Genomic DNA, 18,631 nt, shown 5'->3' with positions numbered 1-18,631 from the left:
AAATGAGTTTACTCCCTGCGTACTTTATTTGTATACTTTTGACTATACGGGCCGGGTCCGGGATTTACGGGAAATCGCGAGTTTTTGTTTGCCAGCGATTAAACTCCTTTTATTCAGCCTCTCATCAAAAATGAAATCATTTTTGAAAACTACAAGTCTCATGCGTTTTAGTGGTGAAAAAATAATTTAAAGAATCGTTCGGGAAATGAGTTTACTCCCTGCGTACTTTCTTTGTATACTTTTGACTATACGGGCCGGGTCCGGATTTACGGGAAATCGCGGGTTTTCGTTTGCCGGAGATTAAACTCCTTTTATTCAGCGTCGCATCAAAAATGAAATCATTTTTGAAAACTACAAGTCTCATGCGTTTTGTTGGTGAATAAATAATTTAAAAAATCGTTCGGGAAATGAGTTTACTCCCTGGGTACTTTCTTCGTATACATTCGACTATACTGGCCAAGCCTGGGATTTACGGGAAATCACGGGTTTTCGTTTGCCGGAGATTAAACTCCTTTTATTCAGCGTCTCATCAAAAATGAAATCATTTTTGAAAACTACAAGTCTCATGCGTTTTATTGGTGAAAAAATAATTTAAAGAATCGTTCGGGAAATGAGTTTACTCCCTGGGTACTTTCTTTGTATACTTTTGACTATCCGGGCCGAGTCCGAGATTTACGGGAAATCGCGAGTTTTCGTTTGCCAGCGATTAAACTCCTTTTATTCAGCGTCTCATCAAAAATGAAATCATTTTTGAAAACTACAAGTCTCATGCGTTTTAGTGGTGAAAAAATAATTTAAAGAATCGTTCGGGAAATGAGTTTACTCCCTGCGTACTTTCTTTGTATACTTTTGACTATACGGGCCGGGTCCGGATTTACGGGAAATCGCGAGTTTTCGTTTGCCAGCGATTAAACTCCTTTTATTCAGCGTCTCATCAAAAATGAAATCATTTTTGAAAACTACAAGTCTCATGCGTTTTAGTGGTGAAAAAATAATTTAAAAAATCGTTCGGGAAATGAGTTTACTCTCTGGGTACTTTCTTCGTATACATTCGACTGTACTGGCCAAGCCTGGGATTTACGGGAAATCACGGGTTTTCGTTTGCCGGAGATTAAACCCCTTTTATTCAGCGTCTCATCAAAAATGAAATCATTTTTGAAAACTACAAGTCTCATGCGTTTTGGTGGTGAAAAAATAATTTAAAGAATCGTTCGGGAAATGAGTTTACTTCCTGGGTACTTTCTTTGTATACTTTTGACTATCCAAGCCGAGTCCGAGATTTACGGGAAATCGCGAGTTTTCGTTTGCCAGCGATTAAACTCCTTTTATTCAGCGTCTCATCAAAAATGAAATCATTTTTAAAAACTAGAAGTCTCATGCGTTTTAGTGGTGAAAAAATAATTTAAAGAATCGTTCGGGAAATGAGTTTACTCCCTGCGTACTTTTTTTGTATACTTTTGACTATACGGGCCGGGTCCGGATTTACGGGAAATCGCGGGTTTTCGTTTGCCGGAGATTAAACTCCTTTTATTCAGCGTCTCATCAAAAATGAAATCATTTTTGAAAACTACAAGTCTCATGCGTTTTGGTGGTGAAATAATAATTTAAAAAATCGTTCGGGAAATGAGTTTACTCCCTGGGTACTTTCTTCGTATACATTCGACTATACTGGCCAAGCCTGGGATTTACGGGAAATCACGGGTTTTCGTTTGCCGGAGATTAAACTCCTTTTATTCAGCGTCTCATCAAAAATGAAATCATTTTTGAAAACTACAAGTGTCATGCGTTTTGGTGGTGAAATAATAATTTAAAAAATCGTTCGGGAAATGAGTTTACTCCCTGGGTACTTTCTTCGTATACATTCGACTATACTGGCCAAGCCCGGGATTTACGGGAAATCGCGGGTTTTCGTTTGCCGGCGATTAAACTTCTTTTATTCAGCGTCTCATCAAAAATGAAATCATTTTAGAAAACTACAAGTCTCATGCGTTTTAGTGGTGAAAAAATAACTTAAAGAATCGTTCGGGAAATGAGTTTACTCCCTGCGTACTTTATTTTTATACTTTTGACTATACAGTCCAGTGCCGGGATTTACGGGAAATCGCGGGTTTTCGTTTGCCGGAGATTAAACTCCTTTTATTCAGCGTCTCATCAAAAATGAAATCGTTTTTGAAAACTACAAGTCTTATCCGTTTTAGTGGTAAAAAATTAATTTAAAGAATCGTTCGGGAAATGAGTTTACTCCCAGTTTACTTTTTTTGTATACATTCGACTATACGGGCCGGGTCCGGGATTTACAGGAAATCGCGGGTTTTTGTTTGCCGGAGATTAAACTCCTTTTATTCCTCGTCTCATCAAAAATGAAATCATTTTTGAAAACTACAAGTCTCATGCGTTTTAGTGGTGAAAAAATAATTTAAAAAATCGTTCGGTAAATGAGTTTACTCCCTGCGTACTTTATTTGTATACTTTTGATTATACGGGCCGGGTCCGGGATTTACGGGAAATCGCGAGTTTTCGTTTGCCAGCGATTAAACTCCTTTTATTCAGCGTCTCATCAAAAATGAAATCATTTTTGAAAACTACAAGTCTTATCTGTTTTAGTGGTAAAAAATTAATTTAGAGAATCGTTCGGGAAATGAGTTTACTCCCAGTTTACTTTTTTTTTATACATTCGACTATACGGGCGGGTCCGGGATTTAGGGGAAATCGCGGGTTTTTGTTTGCCGGAGATTAAACTCCTTTTATTCCTCGTCTCATCAAAAATGAAATCATTTTTGAAAACTACAAGTCTCATGCGTTTTAATGGTGAAAAAATAATTTAAAAAATCGTTCGGTAAATGAGTTTACTCCCTGCGTACTTTATTTGTATACTTTTGACTATACGGGCCGGGTCCGGGATTTACGGGAAATCGCGAGTTTTTGTTTGCCAGCGATTAAACTCCTCTTATTCAGCGTCTCATCAAAAATGAAATCATTTTTAAAAACTACAAGTCTCATGCGTTTTAGTGGTGAAAAAATAATTTAAAGAATCGTTCGGGAAATGAGTTTACTCCCTGCGTACTTTCTTTGTATACTTTTGACTATACGGGCCGGGTCCGGATTTACGGGAAATCGCGGGTTTTCGTTTGCCGGAGATTAAACTCCTTTTATTCAGCGTCTCATCAAAAATGAAATCATTTTTGAAAACTACAAGTCTCATGCGTTTTGGTGGTGAAATAATAATTTAAAAAATCGTTCGGGAAATGAGTTTACTCCCTGGGTACTTTCTTCGTATACATTCGACTATACTGGCCAAGCCTGGGATTTACGGGAAATCACGGGTTTTCGTTTGCCGGAGATTAAACTCCTTTTATTCAGCGTCTCATCAAAAATGAAATCATTTTTGAAAACTACAAGTCTCATGCGTTTTATTGGTGAAAAAATAATTTAAAGAATCGTTCGGGAAATGAGTTTACTCCCTGGGTACTTTCTTTGTATAATTTTGACTATCCGGGCCAAGTCCGAGATTTACGGGAAATCGCGAGTTTTTGTTTGCCAGCGATTAAACTCCTTTTATTCAGCGTCTCATCAAAAATGAAATCATTTTTGAAAACTACAAGTCTCATGCGTTTTAGTGGTAAAAAAATAATTTAAAGAATCGTTCGGGAAATGAGTTTACTCCCTGCGTACTTTCTTTGTATACTTTTGACTATACGGGCCGGGTCCGGATTTACGGGAAATCGCGGGTTTTCGTTTGCCGGAGATTAAACTCCTTTTATTCAGCGTCTCATCAAAAATGAAATCATTTTTGAAAACTACAAGTCTCATGCGTTTTGGTGGTGAAATAATAATTTAAAAAATCGTTCGGGAAATGAGTTTACTCCCTGGGTACTTTCTTCGTATACATTCGACTATACTGGCCAAGCCCGGGATTTACGGGAAATCGCGGGTTTTCGTTTGCCGGCGATTAAACTTCTTTAATCAGCGTCTCATCAAATATGAAATCATTTTTGAAAACTACAAGTCTCATGCGGTTTAGTGGTGAAAAAACAACTTAAAGAATCGTTCGGGAAATGAGTTTACTCCCTGCGTACTTTATTTTTATACTTTTGACTATACAGTCCAATGCCGGGATTTACGGGAAATCGCGGGTTTTCGTTTGCCGGAGATTAAACTCCTTTTATTCAGCGTCTCATCAAAAATGAAATCATTTTTGAAAACTACAAGTCTCATGCGTTTTAGTGGTAAAAAAATAACTTAAAGAATCGTTCGGGAAATGAGTTTTCTCCCTGCGTACTTTATTTTTATACTTTTGACTATACAGTCCAGTGCCAGGATTTACGGGAAATCGCGGGTTTTCCTTTGCCGGAGATTAAACTCCTTTTATTCAGCGTCTCATCAAAAATGAAATCGTTTTTGAAAACTACAAGTCTTATGCGTTTTAGTGGTAAAAAATTAATTTAAAGAATCGTTCGGGAAATGAGTTTACTCCCAGTTTACTTTTTTTGTATACATTCGACTATACGGGCCGGGGCCGGGATTTACGGGAAATCACGGGTTTTCGTTTGCCGGCGATTAAACTTCTTTTATTCAGCGTCTCATCAAAAATGAAATCATTTTTGAAAACTACAAGTCTCATGCGTTTTAGTGGTGAAAAAATAACTTAAAGAATCGTTCGGGAAATGAGTTTACTCCCTGCGTACTTTATTTTTATACTTTTGACTATACAGTCCAGTGCCGGGATTTACGGGAAATCGCGGGTTTTCGTTTGCCGGAGATTAAACTCCTTTTATTCAGCGTCTCATCAAAAATGAAATCATTTTTGAAAACTACAAGTCTCATGCGTTTTGGTGGTGAAATAATAATTTAAAAAATCGTTCGGGAAATGAGTTTACTCCCTGGGTACTTTCTTCGTATACATTCGACTATACTGGCCAAGCCTGGGATTTACGGGAAATCACGGGTTTTCGTTTGCCGGAGATTAAACTCCTTTTATTCAGCGTCTCATCAAAAATGAAATCATTTTTGAAAACTACAAGTCTCATGCGTTTTATTGGTGAAAAAATAATTTAAAGAATCGTTCGGGAAATGAGTTTACTCCCTGGGTACTTTCTTTGTATAATTTTGACTATCCGGGCCAAGTCCGAGATTTACGGGAAATCGCGAGTTTTTGTTTGCCAGCGATTAAACTCCTTTTATTCAGCGTCTCATCAAAAATGAAATCATTTTTGAAAACTACAAGTCTCATGCGTTTTAGTGGTGAAAAAATAATTTAAAGAATCGTTCGGGAAATGAGTTTACTCCCTGCGTACTTTTTTTGTATACTTTTGACTATACGGGCCGGGTACGGATTGACGGGAAATCGCGGGTTTTCGTTTGCCGGAGATTAAACTCCTTTTATTCAGCGTCTCATCAAAAATGAAATCATTTTTGAAAACTACAAGTCTCATGCGGTTTAGTGGTGAAAAAATAACTTAAAGAATCGTTCGGGAAATGAGTTTACTCCCTGCGTACTTTATTTTTATACTTTTGACTATACAGTCCAGTGCCGGGATTTACGGGAAATCGCGGGTTTTCGTTTGCCGGAGATTAAACTCCTTTTATTCAGCGTCTCATCAAAAATGAAATCATTTTTGAAAACTACAAGTCTCATGCGTTTTAGTGGTGAAAAAAAACCTTAAAGAATCGTTCGGGAAATGAGTTTACTCCCTGCGTACTTTATTTTTATACTTTTGACTATACAGTCCAGTGCCAGGATTTACGGGAAATCGCGGGTTTTCCTTTGCCGGAGATTAAACTCCTTTTATTCAGCGTCTCATCAAAAATGAAATCGTTTTTGAAAACTACAAGTCTTATGCGTTTTAGTGGTAAAAAATTAATTTAAAGAATCGTTCGGGAAATGAGTTTACTCCCAGTTTACTTTTTTTGTATACATTCGACTATACGGGCCGGGGCCGGGATTTACGGGAAATCACGGGTTTTCGTTTGCCGGCGATTAAACTTCTTTTATTCAGCGTCTCATTAAAAATGAAATCATTTTTGAAAACTACAAGTCTCATGCGTTTTAGTGGTGAAAAAATAACTTAAAGAATCGTTCGGGAAATGAGTTTACTCCCTGCGTACTTTATTTTTATACTTTTGACTATACAGTCCAGTGCCGGGATTTACGGGAAATCGCGGGTTTTCGTTTGCCGGAGATTAAACTCCTTTTATTCAGCGTCTCATCAAAAATGAAATCGTTTTTGAAAACTACAAGTCTTATGCGTTTTAGTGGTAAAAAATTAATTTAAAGAATCGTTCGGAAAATGAGTTTACTCCCAGTTTACTTTTTTTGTATACATTCGACTATACGGGCCGGGTCCGGGATTTACGGGAAATCGCAGGTTTTTGTTTGCCGGCGATTAAACTCCTTTTATTCAGCGTCTCATCAAAAATGAAATCATTTTTGAAAACTACAAGTCTCATGCGTTTTAGTGATGAAAAAATAATTTAAAGAATCGTTCGGGAAATGAGTTTACTCCCTGGGTACTTTCTTTGTATCCTTTTCACTATCCGGGCCGAGTCCGAGATTCACGGGAAATCGCGGGTTTTCGTTTCCCAGCGATTAAACTCCTTTTATTCAGCGTCTCATCAAAAATGAAATCATTTTTGAAAAGTACAAGTCTCATGCGTTTTAGTGGTGAAAAAATAATTTAAAGAATCGTTCGGGAAATGAGTTTACTCCCTGCGTACTTTCTTTGTATACTTTTGACTATACGGGCCGGGTTCGGATTTACTGGAAATCGCGGGTTTTCGTTTGCCGGAGATTAAACTTCTTTTATTCAGCGTCTCATCAAAAATGAAATCATTTTTGAAAACTACAAGTCTCATGCGTTTTAGTGGTGAAAAAATAACTTAAAGAATCGTTCGGGAAATGAGTTTACTCCCTGCGTACTTTATTTTTATACTTTTGACTATACAGTCCAGTGCCGGGATTTACGGGAAATTGCGGGTTTTCGTTTGCCGGAGATTAAACTTCTTTTATTCAGCGTCTCATCAAAAATGAAATCATTTTTGAAAACTACAAGTCTCATGCGTTTTAGTGGTGAAAAAATAACTTAAAGAATCGTTCGGGAAATGAGTTTACTCCCTGCGTACTTTATTTTTATACTTTTGACTATACAGTCCAGTGCCGGGATTTACGGGAAATCGCGGGTTTTCGTTTGCCGGAGATTAAACTCCTTTTATTCAGCGTCTCATCAAAAATGAAATCGTTTTTGAAAACTACAAGTCTTATGCGTTTTAGTGGTAAAAAATTAATTTAAAGAATCGTTCGGGAAATGAGTTTACTCCCATTTTACTTTTTTTGTATACATTCGACTATACGGGCCAGGTCCGGGATTTACGGGAAATCGCGGGTTTTCGTTTGCCGGCGATTAAACTTCTTTTATTCAGAGTCTCATCAAAAATGAAATCATTTTTGAAAACTACAAGTCTCATGCGTTTTAGTGGTGAAAAAATAATTTAAAGAATCGTTCGGGAAATGAGTTTACTCCCTGCGTACTTTATTATTATACTTTTGACTATACAGTCCAGTGCCGGATTTACGGGAAATCGCGGGTTTTCGTTTGCCGGAGATTAAACTCCTTTTATTCAGCGTCTCATCAAAAATGAAATCGTTTTTGAAAACTACAAGTCTCATGCGTTTTGGTGGTGAAATAATAATTCAAAAAATCGTTCGGGAAATGAGTTTACTCCCTGGGTACTTTCTTCGTATACATTCGACTATACTGGCCAAGCCCGGGATTTACGGGAAATCGCGGGTTTCCGTTTGCCGGCGATTAAACTTCTTTTATTCAGCGTCTCATCAAAAATGAAATCATTTTTGAAAACTACAAGTCTAATGCGTTTTAGTGGTGAAAAAATAACTTAAAGAATCGTTCGAGAAATGAGTTTACTCCCTGCGTACTTTATTTTTATACTTTTGACTATACAGTCCAGTGCCGGGATTTAAGGAAAATCGCGGGTTTTCGTTTGCCGGAGATTAAACTCCTTTTATTAGCGTCTCATCAAAAATGAAATCGTTTTTGAAAACTACAAGTCTTATGCGTTTTAGTGGTAAAAAATTAATTTAAAAAATCGTTCGGGAAATGAGTTTACTCCCAGTTTACTTTTTTTGTATACATTCGACTATACGGGCCGGGTCCGAGATTTACGGGAAATCGCGGGTTTTTGTTTGCCGGAGATTAAACCCCTTTTATTCCGCGTCTCATCAAAAATGAAATCATTTTTGAAAACTACAAGTCTCATGCGTTTTAGTGGTGAAAAAATAATTTTAAAAATCGTTCGGGAAATGGGTTTACTCCCTGGGTACTTTCTTTCTATACATTCGACTATACGGGCCGAGTCCGGGATATACGGGAAATCGCGGGTTTTTGTTTGCCGGCGATTAAACTCCTTTTATTCAGCGTCTCATCAAAAATGAAATCATTTTTGAAAACTACAAGTCTCATGCGTTTTAGTGGTGAAAAAATAATTTAAAAAATCGTTCAGGAAATGAGTTTACTCCCTGGCTACTTTCTTTGTGTACTTGTGACTATAGGGGCCAAGCCCGGGATTTACGGGAAATCACGCGTTTTTGTTTGCCCGCGATTAAACTTCTTTTTTTCGGCGTCTTATCAAGAATGAAAACATTTTTGAAAACTACAAGTCTCATGCGTTTTAGTGGTGAAAAAATAATTTAAAAAATCGTTCGGGAAATGAGTTTACTCCCTGGGTACTTTCTTTCTATACATTCGACTATACGGGCCAGGCCCGGGATTTACAGGAAATCGCGGGTTTTAGTTTGCCGGCGATTCAACTTCTTTTATTCAGCGTCTCATCAAAAATGAAAACATTTTTGAAAACTACAAGTCTCATGCGTTTTAGTGTTGAAAAAAAATTTAAAGAATCGTTCGGGAAATGAGTTTACTCCCTGCGTACTTTCTTTGTATACTTTTGACTACACTTGCCGAGTCCGGGATTTACGGGAATTCGCGGGTTTTCGTTTGCCGGCGATTAAACTCCTTTTATTCAGCGTCTCATCAAAAATGAAATCATTCTTGAGAACTACAAGTCTCATGCGTTTTAGTGGTGAAAAAATAATTTAAAAAATCGTTCGGGAAGTGAGTTTACTCCCTGGGTACTTTCTTTCTATACATTCGACTATACGGGCCAGGCCCGGGATTTACAGGAAATCGCGGGTTTTCGTTTGCCGGCGATTCAACTTCTTTTATTCAGCGTCTCATCAAAAATGAAAACATTTTTGAAAACTACAAGTCTCATGCGTTTTAGTGTTGAAAAAAAATTTAAAGAATCGTTCGGGAAATGAGTTTACTCCCTGCGTACTTTCTTTGTATACTTTTGACTACACTTGCCGAGTCCGGGATTTACGGGAACTCGCGGGTTTTCGTTTGCCGGCGATTCAACTTCTTTTATTCAGCGTCTCATCAAAAATGAAAACATTTTTGAAAACTACAAGTCTCATGCGTTTTAGTGTTGAAAAAAAATTTAAAGAATCGTTCGGGAAATGAGTTTACTCCCTGCGTACTTTCTTTGTATACTTTTGACTACACTTGCCGAGTCCGGGATTTACGGGAATTCGCGGGTTTTCGTTTGCCGGCGATTAAACTCCTTTTATTCAGCGTCTCATCAAAAATGAAATCATTCTTGAGAACTACAAGTCTCATGCGTTTTAGTGGTGAAAAAATAATTTAAAAAATCGTTCGGGAAGTGAGTTTACTCCCTGGGTACTTTCTTTCTATACATTCGACTATACGGGCCAGGCCCGGGATTTACAGGAAATCGCGGGTTTTCGTTTGCCGGCGATTCAACTTCTTTTATTCAGCGTCTCATCAAAAATGAAAACATTTTTGAAAACTACAAGTCTCATGCGTTTTAGTGTTGAAAAAAAATATAAAGAATCGTTCGGGAAATGAGTTTACTCCCTGCGTACTTTCTTTGTATACTTTTGACTACACTTGCCGAGTCTGGGATTTACGGGAACTCGCGGGTTTTCGTTTGCCGGCGATTAAACTCCTTTTATTCAGCGTCTCATCAAAAATGAAATCATTCTTGAAAACTACAAGTCTCATGCGTTTTAGTGGTGAAAAAATAATTTAAAAAATCGTTCGGGAAGTGAGTTTACTCCCTGGGTACTTTCTTCGTATACATGCGACTATACTGGCCAAGGCCGGGATTTACGGGAAATTGCGGGTTTTCGTTTGCCGGCGATTAAACTTCTTTTATTCAGCGTCTCATCAAAAATGAAATCATTTTTGAAAACTACAAGTCTCATGCGTTTTAGTGGTGAAAAAATAACTTAAAGAATCGTTCGGGAAATGAGTTTACTCCCTGCGTACTTTATTTTTATACTTTTGACAATACAGTCCAGGGCCGGGATTTACGGGAAATCGCGGGTTTTCGTTGGCCGGAGATTAAACTCCTTTTATTCAGCGTCTCATCAAAAATGAAATCGTTTTTGAAAACTACAAGTCTTATGCGTTTTAGTGGTAAAAAATTAATTTAAAAAATCGTTCGGGAAATGAGTTTACTCCCTGCGTACTTTCTTTGTATACTTTTGACTACACTTGCCGAGTCCGGGATTTACGGGAATTCGCGGGCTTTCGTTTGCCGGCGATTAAACTCCTTTTATTCAGCGTCTCATCAAAAATGAAATCATTCTTGAAAACTACAAGTCTCATGCGTTTTAGTGGTGAAAAAATAATTTAAAAAATCGTTCGGGAAGTGAGTTTACTCCCTGGGTACTTTCTTCGTATACATGCGACTATACTGGCCAAGGCCGGGATTTACGAGAAATCGCGGGTTTTCGTTTGCCGGCGATTAAACTTCTTTTATTCAGCGTCTCATCAAAAATGAAATCATTTTTGAAAACTACAAGTCTCATGCGTTTTAGTGGTTAAAAAATAACTTAAAGAATCGTTCGGGAAATGAGTTTACTCCCTGCGTACTTTATTTTTATACTTTTGACTATACAGTCCAGGGCCGTGATTTACGGGAAATCGCGGGTTCTCGTTGGCCGGAGATTAAACTCCTTTTATTCAGCCTCTCATCAAAAATGAAATCGTTTTTGAAAACTACAAGTCTTATGCGTTTTAGTGGTAAAAAATTAATTTAAAAAATCGTTCGGGAAATGAGTTTACTCCCAGTTTACTTTTTTTGTATACATTCGACTATACGGGCCGGGTCCGGGATTTACGGGAAATCGCGGGTTTTTGTTTGCCGGAGATTAAACTCCTTTTATTCCGCGTCTCATCAAAAATGAAATCATTTTTGAAAACTACAAGTCTCATGCGTTTTAGTGGTGAAAAAATATCTTAAAGAATCGTTCGGGAAATGAGTTTACTCCCTGGGTACTTTCTTTGTATACTTTTGACTATACGGGCCGAGTCCGGGATTTACGGGAAATCGCGAGTTTTCGTTTGCCAGCGATTAAACTCCTTTTATTCAGCGTCTCATCAAAAATGAAATCATTTTTGAAAACTACAAGTCTCGTGCGTTTTAGTGGTGAAAAAATAATTTAAAGAATCGTTCGGGAAATGAGTTTACTCCCTGCGTACTTTCTTTGTATACTTTTGACTACACTTGCCGAGTCCGGGATTTACGGGAAATCGCGGGTTTTCGTTTGCCGGCGATTAAACTCCTTTTATTCAGCGTCTCATCAAAAATGAAATCATTCTTGAAAACTACAAGTCTCATGCGTTTTAGTGGTGAAAAAATAATTTAAAAAATCGTTCGGGAAGTGAGTTTACTCCCTGGGTACTTTCTTCGTATACATTCGACTATACTGGCCAAGGCCGGGATTTACGGGAAATCGCGGGTTTTCGTTTGCCGGCGATTAAACTTCTTTTATTCAGCTTCTCATCAAAAATGAAATCATTTTTGAAAACTACAAGTCTCATGCGTTTTAGTGGTGAAAAAATAACTTAAAGAATCGTTCGGGAAATGAGTTTACTCCCTGTGTACTTCATTTTTATACTTTTGACTATACAGTCCAGGGCCGGAATTTACGGGAAATCGCGGGTTTTCGTTGGCCGGAGATTAAACTCCTTTTATTCAGCGTCTCATCAAAAATGAAATCGTTTTTGAAAACTACAAGTCTTATGCGTTTTAGTGGTAAAAAATTAATTTAAAAAATCGTTCGGGAAATGGGTTTACTCCCAGTTTACTTTTTTTGTATACATTCGACTATACGGGCCGGGTCCGGGATTTACGGGAAATCGCGGGTTTTTGTTTGCCGGAGATTAAACTCCTTTTATTCCGCGTCTCATCAAAAATGAAATCATTTTTGAAAACTACAAGTCTAATGCTTTTTAGTGGTGAAAAAATAATTTAAAAAATCGTTCGGGAAATGAGTTTACTCCCTGGGTACTTTCTTTCTATACATTCGACTATGCAGGCCGAGTCCGGGATATACGGGAAATCGCGGGTTTTCGTTTGCCGGCGATTAAACTCCTTTTATTCAGCGTCTCACCAAAAATGAAATCATTTTTGAAAACTACAAGTCTCATGCGTTCTATTGGTGAAAAAATAATTTAAAGAATCGTTCGGGAAATGAGTTTAATCCCTGGGTACTTTCTTTGTATACTTTTGACTATACGGGCCGAGTCCGGGATTTACGGGAAATCGCGAGTTTTCGTTTGCCAGCGATTAAACTCCTTTTATTCAGCGTCTCATCAAAAATGAAATCATTTTTGAAAACTACAAGTCTCATGCGTTTTAGTGGTGAAAAAATAATTTAAAGAATCGTTCGGGAAATGAGTTTACTCCCTGCGTACTTTCTTTGTATACTTTTGACTATACGGGCCGGGTCCGGATTTACGGGAAATCGCGGGTTTTCGTTTGCCGGAGATTAAACTCCTTTTATTCAGCGTCTCATCAAAAATGAAATCATTTTTGAAAATACAAGTCTCATGCGTTTCTGTGGTGAAATAATAATTTAAAAAATCGTTCGGGAAATGAGTTTACTCCCTGCGTACTTTCTTTGTATACTTTTGACTAAACGGGCCGAGTCCGGGATTTACGGGAAATCGCGGGTTTTCGTTTGCCGGCGATTAAACTCCTTTTATTCAGCGTCTCATCAAAAATGAAATCATTCTTGAAAACTACAAGTCTCATGCGTTTTAGTGGTGAAAAAATAATTTAAAAAATCGTTCGGGAAGTGAGTTTACTCCCTGGGTACTTTCTTCGTATTCATGCGACTATACTGGCCAAGGCCGGGATTTACGGGAAATCGCGGGTTTTCGTTTGCCGGCGATTAAACTTCTTTTATTCCGCGTCTCATCAAAAATGAAATCATTTTTGAAAACTACAAGTCTCATGCGTTTTAGTGGTGAAAAAATAATTTAAAAAATCGTTCGGGAAATGAGTTTACTCCCTGGGTACTTTCTTTCTATACATTCGACTATGCGGGCCGAGTCCGGGATATACGGGAAATCGCGGGTTTTCGTTTGCCGGCGATTAAACTTCTTTTATTCAGCGTCTCATCAAAAATGAAATCATTTTTGAAAACTACAAGTCTCATGCGTTTTATTGGTGAAAAAATAATTTAAAGAATCGTTCGGGAAATGAGTTTACTCCCTGGGTACTTTCTTTGTATACTTTTGACTATACGGGCCGAGTCCGGGATTTACGGGAAATCGCGAGTTTTCGTTTGCCAGCGATTAAACTCCTTTTATTCAGCGTCTCATCAAAAATGAAATCATTTTTGAAAACTACAAGTCTCATGCGTTTTAGTGGTGAAAAAATAATTTAAAGAATCGTTCGGGAAATGAGTTTACTCCCTGCGTACTTTCTTTTTATACTTTTGACTACACTTGCCGAGTCCGGGATTTACGGAAAATCGCGGGTTTTCGTTTGCCGGCGATTAAACTCCTTTTATTCAGCGTCTCATCAAAAATGAAATCATTCTTGAAAACTACAAGTCTCATGCGTTTAGTGGTGAAAAAATAATTTAAAAAATCGTTCGGGAAGTGAGTTTACTCCCTGGGTACTTTCTTCGTATACATTCGACTATACTGGCCAAGGCCGGGATTTACGGGAAATCGCAGGTTTTCGTTTGCCGGCCATTAAACTTCTTTTATTCAGCGTCTCATCAAAAATGAAATCATTTTTGAAAACTACAAGTCTCATGCGTTTTAGTGGTGAAAAAATAACTTAAAGAATCGTTCGGGAAATGAGTTTACTCCCTGTGTACTTCATTTTTATACTTTTGACTATACAGTCCAGGGCCGGGATTTACGGGAAATCGCGGGTTTTCGTTGGCCGGAGATTAAACTCCTTTTATTTAGCGTCTCATCAAAAATGAAATCGTTTTTGAAAACTACAAGTCTTATGCGTTTTAGTGGTAAAAAATTAATTTAAAAAATCGTTCGGGAAATGGGTTTACTCCCAGTTTACTTTTTTTGTATACATTCGACTATACTGGCCGGGTCCGGGATTTACGGGAAATCGCGGGTTTTTGTTTGCCGGAGATTAAACTCCTTTTATTCCGCGTCTCATCAAAAATGAAATCATTTTTGAAAACTACAAGTCTAATGCGTTTTAGTGGTGAAAAAATAATTTAAAAAATCGTTCGGGAAATGAGTTTACTCCCTGGGTACTTTCTTTCTATACATTCGACTATGCGGGCCGAGTCCGGGATATACGGGAAATCGCGGGTTTTCGTTTGCCGGCGATTAAACTCCTTTTATTCAGCGTCTCATCAAAAATGAAATCATTTTTGAAAACTACAAGTCTCATGCGTTTTATTGGTGAAAAAATAATTTAAAGAATCGTTCGGGAAATGAGTTTAATCCCTGGGTACTTTCTTTGTATACTTTTGACTATACGGGCCGAGTCCGGGATTTACGGGAAATCGCGAGTTTTCGTTTGCCAGCGATTAAACTCCTTTTCTTCAGCGTCTCATCAAAAATGAAATCTTTTTTGAAAACTACAAGTCTCATGCGTTTTAGTGGTGAAAAAATAATTTAAAAAATCGTTCGGGAAGTGAGTTTACTCCCTGGGTACTTTCTTCGTATTCATGCGACTATACTGGCCAAGGCCGGGATTTACGGGAAATCGCGGGTTTTCGTTTGCCGGCGATTAAACTTCTTTTATTCCGCGTCTCATCAAAAATGAAATCATTTTTGAAAACTACAAGTCTCATGCGTTTTAGTGGTGAAAAAATAATTTAAAAAATCGTTCGGGAAATGAGTTTACTCCCTGGGTACTTTCTTTCTATACATTCGACTATGCGGGCCGAGTCCGGGATATACGGGAAATCGCGGGTTTTCGTTTGCCGGCGATTAAACTTCTTTTATTCAGCGTCTCATCAAAAATGAAATCATTTTTGAAAACTACAAGTCTCATGCGTTTTATTGGTGAAAAAATAATTTAAAGAATCGTTCGGGAAATGAGTTTACTCCCTGGGTACTTTCTTTGTATACTTTTGACTATACGGGCCGAGTCCGGGATTTACGGGAAATCGCGAGTTTTCGTTTGCCAGCGATTAAACTCCTTTTATTCAGCGTCTCATCAAAAATGAAATCATTTTTGAAAACTACAAGTCTCATGCGTTTTAGTGGTGAAAAAATAATTTAAAGAATCGTTCGGGAAATGAGTTTACTCCCTGCGTACTTTCTTTTTATACTTTTGACTACACTTGCCGAGTCCGGGATTTACGGAAAATCGCGGGTTTTCGTTTGCCGGCGATTAAACTCCTTTTATTCAGCGTCTCATCAAAAATGAAATCATTCTTGAAAACTACAAGTCTCATGCGTTTAGTGGTGAAAAAATAATTTAAAAAATCGTTCGGGAAGTGAGTTTACTCCCTGGGTACTTTCTTCGTATACATTCGACTATACTGGCCAAGGCCGGGATTTACGGGAAATCGCAGGTTTTCGTTTGCCGGCCATTAAACTTCTTTTATTCAGCGTCTCATCAAAAATGAAATCATTTTTGAAAACTACAAGTCTCATGCGTTTTAGTGGTGAAAAAATAACTTAAAGAATCGTTCGGGAAATGAGTTTACTCCCTGTGTACTTCATTTTTATACTTTTGACTATACAGTCCAGGGCCGGGATTTACGGGAAATCGCGGGTTTTCGTTGGCCGGAGATTAAACTCCTTTTATTTAGCGTCTCATCAAAAATGAAATCGTTTTTGAAAACTACAAGTCTTATGCGTTTTAGTGGTAAAAAATTAATTTAAAAAATCGTTCGGGAAATGGGTTTACTCCCAGTTTACTTTTTTTGTATACATTCGACTATACTGGCCGGGTCCGGGATTTACGGGAAATCGCGGGTTTTTGTTTGCCGGAGATTAAACTCCTTTTATTCCGCGTCTCATCAAAAATGAAATCATTTTTGAAAACTACAAGTCTAATGCGTTTTAGTGGTGAAAAAATAATTTAAAAAATCGTTCGGGAAATGAGTTTACTCCCTGGGTACTTTCTTTCTATACATTCGACTATGCGGGCCGAGTCCGGGATATACGGGAAATCGCGGGTTTTCGTTTGCCGGCGATTAAACTCCTTTTATTCAGCGTCTCATCAAAAATGAAATCGTTTTTGAAAACTACAAGTCTTATGCGTTTTAGTGGTAAAAAATTAATTTAAAAAATCGTTCGGGAAATGGGTTTACTCCCAGTTTACTTTTTTTGTATACATTCGACTATACTGGCCGGGTCCGGGATTTACGGGAAATCGCGGGTTTTTGTTTGCCGGAGATTAAACTCCTTTTATTCCGCGTCTCATCAAAAATGAAATCATTTTTGAAAACTACAAGTCTAATGCGTTTTAGTGGTGAAAAAATAATTTAAAAAATCGTTCGGGAAATGAGTTTACTCCCTGGGTACTTTCTTTCTATACATTCGACTATGCGGGCCGAGTCCGGGATATACGGGAAATCGCGGGTTTTCGTTTGCCGGCGATTAAACTCCTTTTATTCAGCGTCTCATCAAAAATGAAATCATTTTTGAAAACTACAAGTCTCATGCGTTTTATTGGTGAAAAAATAATTTAAAGAATCGTTCGGGAAATGAGTTTAATCCCTGGGTACTTTCTTTGTATACTTTTGACTATACGGGCCGAGTCCGGGATTTACGGGAAATCGCGAGTTTTCGTTTGCCAGCGATTAAACTCCTTTTCTTCAGCGTCTCATCAAAAATGAAATCTTTTTTGAAAACTACAAGTCTCATGCGTTTTAGTGTTGAAAAAATAAATTAAAGAATCGTTCGGGAAATGAGTTTACTCCCTGCGTACTTTCTTTGTATACTTTTGACTATACGGGCCGGGTCCGGATTTACGGGAAATCGCGGGTTTTCGTTTGCCGGAGATTAAACTCCTTTTATTCAGCGTCTCATCAAAAATGAAATCATTTTTGAAAATACAAGTCTCATGCGTTTCTGTGGTGAAATAATAATTTAAAAAATCGTTCGGGAAATGATTTTACTCCCTGCGTTCTTTCTTTGTATACTTTTGACTACACGGGCCGAGTCCGGGATTTACGGGAAATCGCGGGTTTTCGTTTGCCGGCGATTAAACTCCTTTTATTCAGCGTCTCATCAAAAATGAAATCATTCTTGAAAACTACAAGTCTCATGCGTTTTAGTGGTGAAAAAATAATTTAAAAAATTGTTCGGGAAATGAGTTTACTCCCTGGGTACTTTCTTCGTATACATTCGACTATACTGGCCAAGCCTGGGATTTACGGGAAATCGCGGGTTTTCGTTTGCCGGAGATTAAACTCCTTTTATTCAGCGTCTCATCAAAAATGAAATCATTTTTGAAAACTACAAGTCTCATGCGTTTTGGTCGTGTAATAATAATTTAAAAAATCGTTCGGGAAATGAGTTTACTTCCTGGGTACTTTCTTCGTATACATTCGACTATACTGGCCAAGCCCGGGATTTACGGGAAATCGCGGGTTTTCGTTTGCCGGCGATTAAACTTCTTTTATTCAGCGTCTCATCAAAAATGAAATCATTTTTGAAAACTACAAGTCTCATGCGTTTTAGTGGTGAAAAAATAACTTAAAGAATCGTTCAGGAAATGAGTTTACTCCCTGCGTACTTTATTTTTATACTTTTGACTATACAGTCCAGGGCCGGGATTTACGGGAAATCGCGGGTTTTCGTTTGCCGGAGATTAAACTCCTTTTATTCAGCGTCTCATCAAAAATGAAATCATTTTTGAAAACTACAAGTCTCATGCGTTTTAGTGGTGAAAAAATAATTTAAAGAATCGTTCGGGAAATGAGTTTACTCCCTGCGTACTTTCTTTGTATACTTTTGACTACACTTGCCGAGTCTGGGATTTACGGGAAATCGCGGGTTTTCGTTTGCCGGCGATTAAACTCCTTTTATTCAGCGTCTCATCAAAAATGAAATCATTCTTGAAAACTACAAGTCTCATGCGTTTTAGTGGTGAAAAAATAATTTAAAAAATCGTTCGGGAAGTGAGTTTACTCCCTGGGTACTTTCTTCGTATACATTCGACTATACTGGCCAAGGCCGGGATTTACGGGAAATCGCGGGTTTTCGTTTGCCGGAGATTAAACTTCTTTTATTCAGCGTCTCATCAAAAATGAAATCGTTTTTGAAAACTACAAGTCTTATGCGTTTTAGTGGTAAAA

This window comes from Hydractinia symbiolongicarpus, chromosome 5 (genome assembly GCF_029227915.1).
Source record: "Hydractinia symbiolongicarpus strain clone_291-10 chromosome 5, HSymV2.1, whole genome shotgun sequence".
Lineage (NCBI taxonomy): Eukaryota > Metazoa > Cnidaria > Hydrozoa > Anthoathecata > Hydractiniidae > Hydractinia > Hydractinia symbiolongicarpus.
This window is presented reverse-complemented; position numbering follows the sequence as displayed.